A 16,083-nucleotide genomic window follows, 5' to 3' on the forward strand; every position below is an offset into this window, starting at 1 on the left:
GGTCATATGGCACATCCATATATAGGTAAGGTAATTTTCTGTCTCAGGAATCGTTACATGCATGAATAACATTAAAAGTTCTGTGATTCTCAACTTCCAGCATATGACTGTGTAGTTCTTTCTAAACTGGGATATTTCAGGGTAGCCACATCCTGACCATTATGATTATAGTTACCTGTTTAGGATTAGAGTCCCCATTGAAGGTTTTTATTTATTTATTTTTTTTTTTAAAAAAATGGGGAGGGATTAAGACCAGAAATTGAAACTATCAGAAATCCTACAACAACCTACTACAATGGGTGGTGTTAGTTTCAATAACTCTCTAATCAAACAATGTTACAAAATATTTCCTAATTGTTAAAGTAATAGATAACAAAGTGCTATTAGAAGTGGATCGAGATAAAAATTAGTTAAAACTTATTAATTCAACTATTGTAAAAAAACACTTATCATTATATAGTACACGTTGAGTTATACACTGCTGCATATATTCCAGCTGAAATCTGGCTTTCAAAAGTTGATTTTAAATACCATTTTAGTTACAATTGTATGTGATGAATTACAAATATAATTGAAATCATGTTTTTAAAACACGATTTTAACTATATGTCTCATGCATACATATAAGGTGTAACTATCACGGTATCACCACTACTTGAAAAACAAATTTGTAAAAATTATTGCTGGTTACAGTTTTTTTTTTACAAGATAGAAATTTTAATCTAACCTAATCTAAGTATATATGTGTATGAAACTCCTTCCTGAAAACTTAAACCCTGGCCTTTATCCCTTATACCTCACAAACACTTAATACTTGTAGAGTTACCATCGCGTTAAAGGTGCACGATAGTTGGTTACGTTATTTCTTATATTATGATTATGTTTTGTTGGATGAGCAATAACTATCAGTCACCTCCAAGTCTCCAACGCAGATTTAGCGACTTCTACAATTTTTTATTTTACTAAAAAATAAGTTATAGTATTAACCACATGGCTTCAATTGAAAATTCTAATGTTGAATAATATCTTTTTTATGTTCTTAACATGCATGCTAAATTCATCTTTTATTTATAATTCTAATGATATATTTATCAAAATTTGAACAAAAAAAAAAAAAAGCTATTGAGTGGTGTAATATTATTATGTAACTTGAATCCAACTCATTATATATATACACACACACACACACACATATATTAGACTCATTACACGCGCTTTGCGAGTGCAATTAGACTCATTTTTATTTTTTTATTTTGGATTTAGTGAAATAATGTTCAAAAATGAGATAGAGATATTGTCCAAATTTTTAGGATCTTTCTCTAAGTGAGATTTGATAAAAGTTTGAACGTCTACAACTTTGGAAATTTTTTTAAAATAGTAATCTTTGAACCAGTTTGTGTTTTTAAATTTGAAATTATTTAGGGTAAATTGCAAAGTACACCCCTGAAATTTGAGGTTGCTTGGATTTTACACCCTAAAGTTTGAGAAACTTGATTTTACGCCCCAAAGTATATATAGTTTCGTAAGTAAAATCACAGCTTCAGTTAGTTTTGGCTGTTAAGTGACACCTTATCATGCTGACCTGACTTTTTTTTTTTCCAAATTAGCTCGGAGCCCTTTTGCCCAAAATTCACAACATAGCCCAGATTTTAATGAGACGCTGTTTCACAGCTATTCTCAAACTCAAAACCCCACAAACACCTCATTCCCAAATTTGTTTTTTACAAATTTTGGCAATGCAGTCTTTTTTTTTTTCACCAAGGGCCCCTTTAAATCACAGATAAGTACTATGTTCTCAACCTTACTTATCTTTCCTCCAATTTTTGTTGTCATTCACAATATCATCTTTTTAATCTATAACCCCATCCCAATCTCCACATCTTACTTCTTCTTTTTTTCCCCTATATTCCTCCTATACATGCTGTCCTTTTCTTCTTTCTTCTTAATTCAATTTTTTTTTTCCTTTGAATTCTATTGATTTATCGTTTGTTAAGAATTTCTTTAATCTATTTTTATCTTGAAAATTTAAAGACAGTCACTTGATTAACAAAATTATTATAAAAAAAAAAAAATTGGGAATGAGGTGTTCATGGAATTTTGAGTTTGGGAATAGCTGTGAAATGGTGTCATATAAACTCTGCAGTTAATTTCTGTTATGAGTTTTTGGGCAAAATGAATCTGTTTAAGGCCTGATTTGGCACCCAAAAAAAAAAATCAACATGATGAGGTGTCACTTAACAGCCAAAACTAACAGAGGGTGTGATTTTGCTAACGAAACCAAACTTTGGAGTGCAAAATCAAGCTTCTCAAACTTTAGGGTTTAAAATCCAAGCAACCCCAAACTTCAAAAGTGTACTTTACAATTTACCCAATTATTTGACTAAAAGATATGAGTATTTTAGAAAGTTTAAGAATTTGTATGAGGATATTTTAGTACGCAAAATAATGAAACCCAAACAGGAAATCATGTTATTAATAGTATAGATATATAAAATGGGTTTAAGTTATACCTGGTGTAATTTTCTAAACCATTGGATTTAAGTAGATCCAATGGTCAAAAAAAGGCATTTATTAAAATTGATATTCTTATTAATTTCATTTATTATCTCTTATTTATGACATTCCACACTTATCTCTTAACCCAAAATATATGTATCTCTCTCTCTCTCTCTCTCTCTCTCTCTCTCTCCATCAAGGAAGTCAATACCGTACCGGAGGCTGTACCGGTTTGGTCACCGGTACGATATATTTCGGATACCGGTCAATACCAGTGTACCGTTTCGGGTTTACCGCTATTTTATATATATATATATATATATACACACACACACACACACACCAAAATATCTAGAACCATGTTTATAAACATATAATATTTCACTTATATTATAGTAAATATAAAAGTTTATTATAAAACATTACCTCAATTCAGAACAAATTATTCATAATTTTAGACTTTAGTATCAAATAAAAGAAAAAAAAAACACAATATAAAAAATAGAAAGCTTAGTTGTTCATTGCATACTAAGAAAACAAATAATACTAAGAAGTTAATGTAAATAAGTTACCATTATACCTTTACAAAAATTCAAAAATTACAACAAAAAAAAAAAAAGCTTTTTCTGTACCGGCCGGTACGCCCGGTACCGGCCGGTATTGCCCGAAATTGGCCGGTATGGCCAGTATGCGGCCGGTACGGCCAGTATTTTTTCCGGTACAATATAAAAGTGTACCGGTACCGGACTGGCCGGTACGGCCGGTATCGGTACGGTATCGACCACACTGCTCTCCATGGCAAAGTTGTTGACAGCCAAAAAAAAAAAAAAAAAGGACAAATTACATTTTACCACCCTAACCTATATACCAAATTACACTTTGGACCCTAAACTATTTGAATGCATATTTGGCACCTTAATTATTACACTTATTACATTAACTATTACACTTATTACATTTTGCACCCCCGATATTAGTTTTACCATTAAGTTAGACAAAAATTAATAGTACATGACTTACACATGATTTTTGCTTAAATGACACACTGCTTAAAGACAAAAACACCATCTTCACAAACAATTAAAAACAAAAGCTTATTTCATTACAGCATAAGTACAGATCCAATGATTTCCCCTGAACAATATACCCATAGTAATAGCATATTTAGCATGTGATTTTTCATTTTAAAAGGAGCAATAGCAACGAGGTGCCATATCTTGTTCTATATATAGGTATATATAAGAATATGTTGTAATAATGTTATTTGAGTTTAGAAAATATTGTTTCATAAAGTGAAAATTCAGGTTTTGAATTTTTAAGTGAAAATTCGGATTAAACATTTTCAATTGGTCAAAGTTTTGGCTCAATCGATCGAAATGGTAAAGAAAAATTCTAGAGCTTCTACCTGGTTCTATTGCTAGTCGATTTCTGTTCGGTCGATCGAAAAGAGCATTCGATTGATTGAAAGAACCTATCAATTGATCAAAATTCGAAAGCTGAATTTTCTGCAGAATTTTTCTAGTGACTGTTCGGAAAGGTTGAAGAAGTTTCAAGCCTTGTGAATGGTTTTATAAAACATTTTAACTCTCTATACGACCCTTTTGATGAAATATAACCCTAAGAGTATAAATAAAGGCTTATGTTCACTTGAAAAATAACTAACTTCACAAAAATAGTAAGTTAGAGAGATATACAAGAAATCCAATGGTCATTTTTCAGAATTACTATCTGTAAAACCCAACATCTTAGTTATATCTTGAGGATAAATTTGCGATAACTCTTTAGCAACAATAGTGTAGAGGGCAAATATTGTCTAAGAAAAACAATATTGTGCCTACAAGTTATTTATTTTCTATTTGTCTTTTGTGTTAATCTTGTTCTTCCATTATTACTTTGTATAATATCCCCAACAATCTTAGACAATATTTCCTACAATGGAAGGAACAAGTGATGTCTCAACGTTGAAGAGGTTGAATCATGAGTTGGTGAAATTAGATCGCTTTAATGAATCCAATTTCTCTCGATGGAAAGACAAGATGAAAATCCTACTTACTGCACTCAAACTCTTCTATGTCTTGGACCCGAATTTGATGCATTTTCCAACTGCAAGTGACGAAGACACTGATGAGATAAAGGAGCAAAGAAAGAAACGGGAGGAAGACTAACTGATTTGCAGGGGGCACATGCTCAATACTCTTTCAGATCGTCTGTATGACCTCTACACATCACTAAAGTCACCGAAGGAGATATAGAATGCTTTGGAGGCAAAGTACAAAACTTAATTTCAAAGAAATTTAATTTCTTTAGTCTAGCTAGATTCTTTGGGCTATCCGGCTATGGAGACTCTGAAAGAGGTGGAATTATAAAAGTTACTAGAAGTACTTTGGTGGTAATGAAGGGAGATAAGAATTTCAAGAATTTGTACAAGTTAATTGATGATACAATTAAAGGTGTACCACATGGTTGAGTGCATAAAAGAGCAAAAGGTAGGAAAGAGCTTTTGGGCTGAAATAGGCACTAGTGCAAATACCTCATGGGCTGAAGCTGAAGATTTGTTAAATCTTTTCCACAAAAAGTAGTTTATAGGTTTCGTAGTTGGTTTTTGAATCCCTTATCAGTTAGAAGAATAATAAAGAGATGAGCTTCTATTAAAGTGCTAATCCTTATTGATTAAAAAATAAAAAAATAATGGAATAGTTTAATGAAATTGGAGGGTGTGATAGTCACTGTAAATAGAGTGGAGGTGAAGTCTTCGTGTGTTTGAGAGTTGGAAGACAAAGCTTTGTTGTCCAGTATATTTGTGTGTGAGCACTTTAGAGTGTATCGGGAATTTGAGTTAATTTATGTTTGTGAGTGTTGTTGTAATCCTTATCATTGAACGAGGTTTTTTGGGCTGCCATTACTCATGGATGTAGGCATACATTTTACCAAAGCATGTTCGATTCCATATCTTGCGTTGCTTGCCCTTTATTGTTTTGCGTGCTTTTCACAACAGCAAACAAGTTTACTTAACATGTCTTGATACTTTGTTATTTTCCAATGCATTCGTTTTTGGTAAAGATGGAATCATAAAAGCTTTAGCAATCAAGAATATGTCTCCCCTAGTCAGAGTTAACATACTTCTGCAAATAGCACTCATTATTTTCAAATAAAGAGGCCTTTAAGATCCCCATAATCATGCATCTTCAGCATATCAAGTCCAAAGTGCAAGCATTTGTAACATAGAGGTAGCAGTTCACTGAATTATATATCAAGAATCAACACTAAATAACAGGAAAAGAAGAAGAAAAAGATGATGAATATAACGAAACTCAAGGTACACTGTAGAAGACCTGCAAGTCGACTCATAAGTAAAATTGCATATGCTGATATGCATCCAAGCCCACCTGAGATGAGACAGCAAAGATAATTGCATGGGCCTTAAGTTACTTATACGTATGAATCTTATATTTACAGAGGCAACATAAATTTAGAGGTACAGAAGCAATATAACACGTATAAAAAAATGAAAATTTGTATATTGTAGAAAGCAAAACAAAGATTGCACCAAAATGAAATGATCCAATAACTTAAAGCAACCTGTCCCCTATCTTTGAGGATCAGAAATGCATATATCATACATGTTGAACAAAAATATTAAGTGGATATATATCATCGCATGGCATGCAAAAGATTTCAAGGTGAAAATTCATCATAAAAATATGGTTGCAACATGCCATTCAAGCTTATCAAATAGAATAATGAACCAGTCACAACTAGGACCCATATCATCAATTTCACTTAAGAAGAAGTATGTGCTTTATAAACAACATCAAGTTCTTTGGCATATACGGCTAGAGAAACAACCAATATAGGTTGAAAAAAATACAGAAGCTAGCTAGCTTGCTGTTGCCCAGGTGGTAAAATGTCTATGGAAAAGACAAATAAAACCTTACCAATAATGTGCCACATTCTAAACTTGTCCTACTTCTAACTTTTTATAAGTCCTTCTATAGGATTTCTAATTTGATCAATTTAATTATTCTATTAGATATCATGAACTTGTAAATCAATTCTGCTACAAACAACTAGACATAGGGTTATCAACATTACAGAAATTCATAAATTATCACATATTAATGGGGTCACATCTCCTTGTGTAAGAAGCAACTACACATTCAAACTTAGAAATGAAGAGCTCACAGACCTTTACATTCTCCATCTAAACAACTTCCAAATATAATATTTACCTGAAATTAAACAAAAGAATACACTGAGGGAATTGGTAGAACAAGAGAGTTTGACCAAAAGAAATGGGAACTTACAGAAGTAATATAACAGAATTCTATGAATTTACCAACATAAAAGAATAGTTTGAATAAAACCAACCTGAGCTGTACGTCCCATTTTGTCATAACTCTGCTCTCAATTCATCAGGTCGCCATTGCAAAAGTCCTAAATATACAGAGAAATAATGATAAGTAAGACGATCATGTTTACAAATTTGGCAACTTATCCATGAAGACATTAGGTCTAAATTTCTAACAAGAATAGTTTACTCTGGAAACCATTACAGAAATGTCTGACTTCCTTCTGCTTGTAAACCAAGAGTGTGAAGGCACAGTATGCTAAAGAAAGAGAGAGTGGAGAAGCGGTGATAACGGTCTAAAAAACAAACCAAAAGTAGTCATTACCATTCAAATCATATAAAATATTTCTTATTGCAATTGGGTTCATGGAACTTTAGCTGCTATGCTATTAGAATTCTGGAGCTCTACTGTGCTCTACGAGCAGGAGCCAAGCAGACTCCTATATCATAATATTGATAATTTTACTGAAAAAGTAAAGATGTGCAGTCCTTTTTGCAGTTCTTCTTCTTTTGTCGCTGAGTCTTTTACAGATTCAACATCAACTTGATAGTCATCTTAACCACCCTCCTCCACCACAGGAAAAAAATAAATAAATACAGTGACAATCTGGTACAGCTCTTTCCCACAGTAGAAAACGAATTGCAATGCACAGAAAGTGCTACATACATTACTCATGCTTATAATTACAAAGTTTCTCAAAATGCTGTTCAGGTTGAAATACAGCTTACTTGAACAAAGTCAACTATCCCCGAACCAGTAACGAAGTAGTTGAGCTTATCAAATCGGCCAAAATCTACATATCCCTGCATGAGTATAAGCACATTCACACCATGTGAATCCTATTTGTTAAAGAGAAGAATATGCAGGAAGTTTTTATTTGTGTGTGTGTATAAGTAAAGAAAATGCAGGAAGAATACAGTGACAAAGAATTTCTTTTTCCTTTTTCACCATATAGCAATTCATAAGCGCACACAACTCTGATATTATCTCACATTACAATATACATGATCTCACAGTACAATATATATATATATATATGATCCTCATGAATGATTCTTAAAACTGTCAACGAGCTCTAGCTCAACTAGCACTTCCTCCTTCCATAAAAAGGGGATGGAGTGTAAGATCATGAGTACATAACTCACAGCTTGTGTAATTTACTAATACAGAAAAAATGAATGATATTTTAAACCAATCAATTTTACTTGAACAAAAGGCCATGACACAATGGAACAAGATGCAGTTTGTTACAAGGATTTATGTGAATGGACTGAAAAGACTCATATTTATGCATCTTTATCAATGTCAAGTGTGCAGAAAAGCCGAGTCTCATGCATCACAGCTTATATTACTCCCCTTGTCACATTTAGACTAACAAAAATGGACTCTTTTTGCAGGGGGCACCTGTCTTCTATATTTATCATCCATGCTTGAAATAAAGCTAATCCAATCAACCTAGAACCTGAATTTCCCTTTTCAATTATCTATTTGAATATATTCATGTGTGTATATAAATCATGTAATTTCAGTATAATTAAGAGTACTATGTCATGGCATTGATTTTCTTGTCATACTTAAGATTTGTCCTCATATGCATGAATTATGCATGTTGTTAAGTACTAAACACAACAAGACCGAATATAAAGTTTCTAATTATTCACCGATTAACTAGGGAATGAACAGAATCACGACTAACTACAGTGCAAAAACATAATCGCCACTCAATTGTAGAAGCAATTAATATCTTGTGAGTCAAGCAAAATTTGAAGAAATTGAACTGACTTAATAATGAAAATTTAATGTAATTCTTCTTCTGTTAGCTATCAGTTTCCTGAGTGTCGGTTGTAAACTTGGAATAAATGGGTCAGACCAGGTGCCTTAGGTTCAAGCGGTAATCAACCACAACATGCCATGAAATTATTTCCAGACTGAAATCATAAGTATTTGCATTAAGTGAATAAAAACATATACTATAACATAAAAATAAAATAAAATTGACAAAATGGAGACATAAGGATAGAGTATTTCAGAACGTGGTAGTAAGGACTACCTTTTGTGATCTACTCTCCACATCTTTGCAAAATCGAATCACCAAGTCAAAGTCCTGCAGCGGGACAAACACAAGTTGTAAAACCCTCCAGAATCAAAAATCTATGGACCATTCATTCAGATATCGTAACACATTACCTTCCCTTCATATTGAAAAAGCTGCCCAACCCAGCGCTGGACACGTAGCATTAGTTAAAACCAGTTCATTGATTACTCATCATCCTACTTAAACTAAGAGAGGCTTGTTCAAGAATAATGGACCTAAACAAAGCTCGTCTTAAAACAATTCACATATAATTTTATTGATACTTATTATGTATGTAGGATACGAAATCGAGAATGTGGCTATAGTTATCAAGAACGTAGCAATTGGAACTCGGTACCGCAACCAAGGCAGCCCCGAGTGCCTGTAAAAGAACAGCTGAAACCAAATGAAGATTGCATATCAGACACAACAAAGAGAAGCATATCTCAATAATAACAATAATAATAGTAAAGATTTCACGTACTTGTGCTCATTATGAGTAACCAAGAAAGATAATGCATGTCTAGAAAATCCACTTGGTGAGCTGAGAAAAAGAACTATAGAATAAGAAACCTAACAGGAAGAATTGTGCATTATTAACATTTGGATTATGAATTGAAACCCCAAATACCTGGAAACTAGCGAGTGGCTTTTGCCCTTTCTCCTTAGGACATGTTCTTTAAGTGAAAATTACCCACAATTTTGTATCACCTGCTCTTATAATGGTAACATGTTCAAAGGGAGAAAAAGTTCCTCATCTGATAAGAGCAGGTGATCCACAATAGTGGGTAATTTTCAATTGAAGAACATGTCCCAAGCAGAAAATTACCAACTAATAAAAAAATTCCATATGACCCACAATAGTGAATATCATCACCTGCTCTTTGTTTAGGGCTGGCTGTTTCTCCTTTCAAATGATGATACTCGCTCTCTTTTAATTGGGTGCTACCTGTCTGTTTCCATCTAGCTTTGCCTTAATATGGTAATTGAGGTTAGAGAATCATCACTTTTGCCAGTATGGTAGTATTCAATGCATATCCTGATGCTCATGACCTTTCAAAGGAAACTTGGTCTGTATGGAAATAGAATTTTTTTTATCAGAAACTGGCTGATATTTGGAAAAGCAAAAATCATAACTTGAAGGCTTTGGCTAATAGGTGATGAAAGTCCAACCCAAATTCATTACTAGAACCCCCACACACATAATCTCTGAATCAATACAGGTCTGGCAGGTTCGGTGGGTTGAATGGGTCATAAATTTTCAAATGCAGCATTCATGTTCTTCTTCCCTCAATTTTTTTATAGTTTTTCTATAAAATATTAAGGATAACCTTATCTAATTATTTTCTCCCCGCAGGATTAAAATTCCTGACCTATGTTGTTCACCTTGGAAATAGCAAGGAAATTATGGAAGTTGCTGAAGATAGTGTAGCTTAAAAGGGTTTTCCGTGAACATGTCAGGGAGTCTCTTGGAGTGCGAAATGAAGATTTACTATTTGCCATCATAAACAGTAAGCATTCATCACTGATGAGATCACATGCAAGATTTTTGCTATTTCAACTGTTTCTGTACAGATCAAGGCACTTTTCTGTAATTAATGAACGATGGGGTCTCATGCTAGGCTATATTTGTTTACTCTGCCATGGCTTATTTGGTAAATGCTTGACCATAATTGCATGTTTGCTAGTGCTAATTTCTTTTTCATATGTGGTTGCTTCTATTGTGCATGTGAAATTTCTGTTAATTACCATAACATCCTTTACCCCACCTCCTTTACCCTCTTTCACAATAAAAAAAAAAAAAAAAAGGAGAGGGAAAAATTTTTTTGATAAGGAGAGGGAAAATTAATACCAAAAGAATGCTTCTTAGGTTTATACTAGTTATTGGTATTTGCATAGCTCATTGAAACTAAATTACTCAATATAACTACATGTGTATCACGTGGAAAAGGCCAGGATCTGTTTCTGCGTTCATTCTATGAAAGCTTGCAAATTGCAATTGATCGAAGAAAAGAAGTTGCAGGTGCCAACAATGCATGCAGTAATTGTTGGAAGTGACATGACTGCTCAGACTAAGTTTGAATCAGAATTACGTAATTTTGTAGTGCTGAAGAAATTCGAGATCGAGTTCACTTTGCAAATAAAACTCTAACAGTAGCCCCTTATCTAGCTGCGATTGATGTTCTTGTGCAGAATTCCCAGGTAATCTTCCATGCTCATAGCGTTCTCTCTCTCACCTGCTGCTTTATGTGGAAGGCACTTGCCATCACATCAAGGCCTGATCACTCGCTCTACATTAGTGGATTTGTTATGTATCTTATATTGCTTCTTTGTTTGTTGTTCTTTTTGCAATTATCATGTGTACATTAATTGGTTATTTCTGTTTTGATGGTTGGTTCAAAACAACAGCAACAGCATCGTTATGAGGCTAATGGTGGATAAAGTTGCTGTCAATTAACATTACAATATTTGTCTATCCTTTTTCTTTTTTTTAAATTTAAAATAGATTTTCCTTAGAACAAATAAGTGAGATTACATTTATGATTACTATGTGTTGATGCACCCTTAGATAGTAAAGAACAAGTAGTTTCTTTCTAATGTAATGGCTATAGATCTATTTTATTTTAGATTGGCATAAAAAGAACAAAATCTTTATGACTCTATCCCACCTATTGATTTTTCCTTCTGGCTCAACCAATCATAAATTTTCATGTTTTTTTTTTCATTTTATTCTTTGGCTATTTTATAAAGAAATAAAAAAAGAATATGCGACAATTGTGATTAGTGGAGCATAAAATGGAATGCAAAGTGGGATAGAGTATTTTTGTTTGCATGAAACTGCACTCCTCCATTAAATCATGAGTCTCATTTGAGTGAGTTAGGACATCATATTTACTGAGAATCATCTCATGGTATGTAGGGTTCACAATTGAGAGAAGAGGACTAGATGTTGTACTTTGGAACAAACATGTCCATATTTACTATCTACCTTCCAAACTGTTGCTTTTTTTTTTTTTTTTTGGAGAAGGTCCAAACTGTTGCTAAGGCTACTGATTTGCCAACTTAAAGAGAGGATTAGTTTCTTAAATATAATTAGTCATTTCCAATTTACCCTCTTGTGGTTTGGACCATGTCATAATATAATTAAAAATTTTAATTGTTAAATTTACACTCCTAAAGTTTGAACTGAACTAAAGCCAATTGGGTTATGTCAAAAATAATAGATTTTATATGTTGTGGATAACTAAAACTTCAGTTTTATCACTATTCATTGGAATTCTTCTTCTACTGTCGTTGATCTAACCCTAAAAACACAATTGTACATAAATTTAATGAAACTTAAAACAAATATTATAAAGCGAAGTCCTTAATTCAATTCCCATGAATATAAAAATTATTAACTAATAGAATAAGAAATTAATCTCAAAATTAACAAATCTTAATTCATCACAATGCAAATACAAAAATTTCAAGTTTAGGGAGTAAAAAAAAAAAAAGCAAATTGAAGAACCACCGTCATTAGCAACCTAGCTCCCAACCTAACAAAAATCAACCACCTAAAATATATAATTGCTTTCATATTATAACAAATCTACACTCTTTTAACAATAACATCTCCGATCTCATCCACAAATGCCTTAACATCTGTTATAGTAAGAACCACCTTTGTCGGCGGCCTCCTTAGCCAACTCCTACCATTTCATGGCATTCCCTTCTCATTTATTTCCCTCTCTTTCCATCTCCCACGACCAATCCCAAGCACATCTTAATCTCATCACCTTCAATAATCCCACCATTATTTGTTGTCAACTTCACACTCGTCTTCAACACATCTTCAATCAGCTTCACATTTGACCCTTGATTCGGCCATTGTGAAAACACTACCATTGGCACCCCTAAAACCAAACTTTTCAAAGTTGAATTCCACCCACAATGTGTCACAAAGCATGCATCCCACTGAATGATGTGATAGAACATCCACTTGGGAATTTTTATGTTCAGAAATCAGACAACATAAGATAAGGATCAATTCAAGTTAAATTTTTTTTTTAAAGTTCATCTATTGAATTCATATAAATTTAAATTTAAATAGGAGTTGGTTCCTATTTTTTAGGAGTGGTTAGGATTTCAAGTTTTGCTATTTATGTGCTTTGAAAAATTAATGAAAGTTGAGGAAAAAAATTAACCCAAAAAGTATACTCTCCCTCTCAAGTTCAAGAGGCTTTTCCCTATAATAAAAAAAAAGTTTAGGGAGCCAGTCACCTCGAATCAACTAAGTTATCTTTTATTTTTACGGTTCATAACATTTAAAATAATATTTTTTATATGTTGTAAATAAATAAACCTTCGGTTTTATCAACTTTCTTTTTATTCATTTGAATTCATCTTCCAATTCTTCTTCTACATAACGGTTCTTCTACAGTCATCGATCTAAGTGTAGTTATGTACGTACAATTGTGTTTATGTAAATTGAATAACCACCTTCATTGGCAGCCTCCCTAGCCAACAAGAATCAACCACCTAAAATATTTGCTTTCATTTCATTAAACCTACCCTCTTTTAACAAAAACATCTTCAATCTCATTGATAATTGCTTAAAATTACACTGTTATCTTAGTTTTGGTAGGCAATATCACATCAATTGAATGTTTAATTACACGTAAATATATGAATTTGAAAGATTTCTTTGAAATATACTCACTTAGTGTATTTTTATCTAGGCAAAAATACAAAAATGACCCTCTAACTTTCAACGTTTTTCATTTCTGTCCTCTAACTTTAAGTTTTGTCATTTCAGTCCTCTAACTTTCAATTTTTGTCAATTTAGGCTTCTGTTAGGACTCAGTTAAAATTACTGTTAAACACACTAAAAAATGACCGTTTTACCCTTCTTTTTTATAATTAAAAAAAACAATTCAAAATTAAAAGAAAAACAACCCAATCAGCAACCAAATTCAGCTCCACCGTCAAGGCCAGCAACTCCACCCCAAATCAACCACAACACAAACACAAATACAAACCCAACAACACCAAATCAGCCAACAACAAACCCACCACACCTAGCAACACAAACAAAAACCCACCACACCCACTGCAGAGAAGAAGATGAAGAAGATGGCCCAGAAGTGGAGCCGTTGGATCTCCCTTGGCCACGGCGACTACACCGACATCTTCTCCGAGAAGGACTTCTTCTCCATTGTCGACCTAGTTCCGTTCATCCATCATCCTCCTCACCCATTTCGTGCCGCCTTTCCCTTCCCCATCGCTAATCTCCTTTCCCTTCTCCGTCGCCGATCTCCTCTCCCTTCAATATTTTTTCTCTCTTCCTCCACCTCGTCGCCCTGCCCAGCTATCAATCGAAGGCCTCAAAACGCTCTTCGCTGGAGTACTCTGTGTTGAGTTCGGCTCCGACTATGACTTCGATCCGCCCCTCTCTCTCTGCTATCTTATTTTCTCTGTCGTGGGTGTGGTGGGTTTCTGTTTGTGTTGCTAGGTGTGGTGGGTCTGTTGTTGGCTGATTTGGTGTTGCTGGGTTTGTATTTGTGTTAGTGTTGTGGCTGATTTGGGGTGGAGTTGCTGGCTTTGACGGTGGAGCTGAATTTGGTTGCTGATTTGGTTGTTTTTCTTTTAATTCTGAATTTTTTTTTTTAAGAAAGGTAAAACGGTCATTTTTCAGTGTGTTTAACGGTAATCTTAACTGTGTCCTAACAGAAGCCTGAATTAACAAAAATTGAAAATTAGAGGACTGAAATGACAAAACTTAAAGTTAGAGGACTAAAATGAAAAACGTTGAAAGTTAAAGGGTCAGTTTTGCATTTTTGCATTTTATCTAATAAGGAATTAAAACTAATCAGCTAATCACACAGATATGCAGTCCAAAGAGTCCAAAGGTCAAGATCAATTAGGACATGGTTTTTGAAGTATTAAACAAGACAAAGATGTGTGAAAATAAAAATAAAAAAAGGAAAGGAAAAAAAATTTTCAAGCAAAAATTGGAAAAATCTTGATATCTATGACTCTCTCCGTTCGAAGGTTTGATTCCAATTCTTTTTATGCCATCGCCGGAAGAGATCTTGTTGTGTTGGGTTCCAATGCCGATTAAGAGACAGAAGAGTAAGTTCATGAACCGTTCATCAAGCGAGAGCCCGCAGACAGGAAATGAAATATTGTCAATCACCTGGAAAGATCCTATGCTATCTTGCTATTTTTACAATAAATTTTTGCACAAATTTTTGATTGACCTGATTCTTGTGACCATGAAAAGAAGATTCAAAGATATACAATTTTGTAGTTCATCACTAATTCAAAAAAATCAATGTAATTAATTCTATTCTGCTCTAGTCAAAACAGCTAAAATATCTTATACCGGCATGCAATCCAAAACGGTAATATCACATGTTCAACTTCGGATCAAATTCTAGCCAATTTGGAGGAATTTTGGCCATACCAGTTTTGAATCTTTTTATAATTAAAAAAAAATCCTACTTTTTTACTTTTGGTCATCTGTCAAATGTCAATCTATCTTTGCTTTTTACTTTTGTATTTTGTTTGATATGTTGTCCTTTACTCTTCCATCAATGCATGCTCTGTCCTCCACTTGGTTTTAAAATTTTTCTTTGTCTTGTTTTAGTGGAGAGTAATATTGCATCCACCAATTATTATACAACATTTTTACAAACTGTTAATATGACAAATTTTTACTAGATTTCATTTGGGCCCACCACTAACATCATTTTTTTACATACCAATAATCATTTACTATATCAACAGTTTGTAAAATAGTTTGTGTCTATAGTATTTTCTTTTGGTGTAATACTCTTCCTTCAATGCTCTTTTGCCCACTTGTGTTTTAAAATTAAAATTTTTCCTTTGTTTTGTTTTTTTGAACCCACACCACATGATATTAAACTAATATTTGGGCTTATATGTACTTTTAAGTTATACCTTTAAAACTTTTAATAATTTATATGGGTTTTTTATCGGTAATATATAAAGCGGTAATTCTAAAACAGTATCCAAAAGTATGCTAAAATAGATCGATACCAAAACATTCTGTTCCAATAGACAAACCGAAACGGTATTCATAACTTTGGAATGAGGTCAAACATGGGCTGGAAGATAACAGTGAAAAAAAAAATCCAAAACTTAAGGGATTCACATCCT

General features: G+C 33.3%; 1 long non-coding RNA gene across 2 annotated transcripts; it reads right to left on the reverse strand.

The window, feature by feature from the left end:
* Nucleotides 1-5,670: 5,670 nt before the first annotated feature.
* On the reverse strand, nucleotides 5,671-8,939 carry LOC142612876 (uncharacterized). 2 transcript variants are annotated; one of them, XR_012840195.1, is made up of 4 exons: nucleotides 8,896-8,939; nucleotides 7,574-7,648; nucleotides 6,865-6,930; nucleotides 5,671-5,882 (listed from the first exon to the last, which is right to left on the reverse strand). It is a non-coding gene; the product is annotated as an uncharacterized LOC142612876 (long non-coding RNA). The 2 variants fall into 2 exon arrangements; XR_012840194.1 differs by lacking the exon at nucleotides 5,671-5,882 and having other exon boundaries at nucleotides 6,854-6,930.
* Between the last annotated feature and the right edge of the window lie 7,144 nt (nucleotides 8,940-16,083).

The sequence above is a fragment of the Castanea sativa genome, chromosome 10, assembly GCF_040712315.1.
Source record: "Castanea sativa cultivar Marrone di Chiusa Pesio chromosome 10, ASM4071231v1".
Lineage (NCBI taxonomy): Eukaryota > Viridiplantae > Streptophyta > Magnoliopsida > Fagales > Fagaceae > Castanea > Castanea sativa.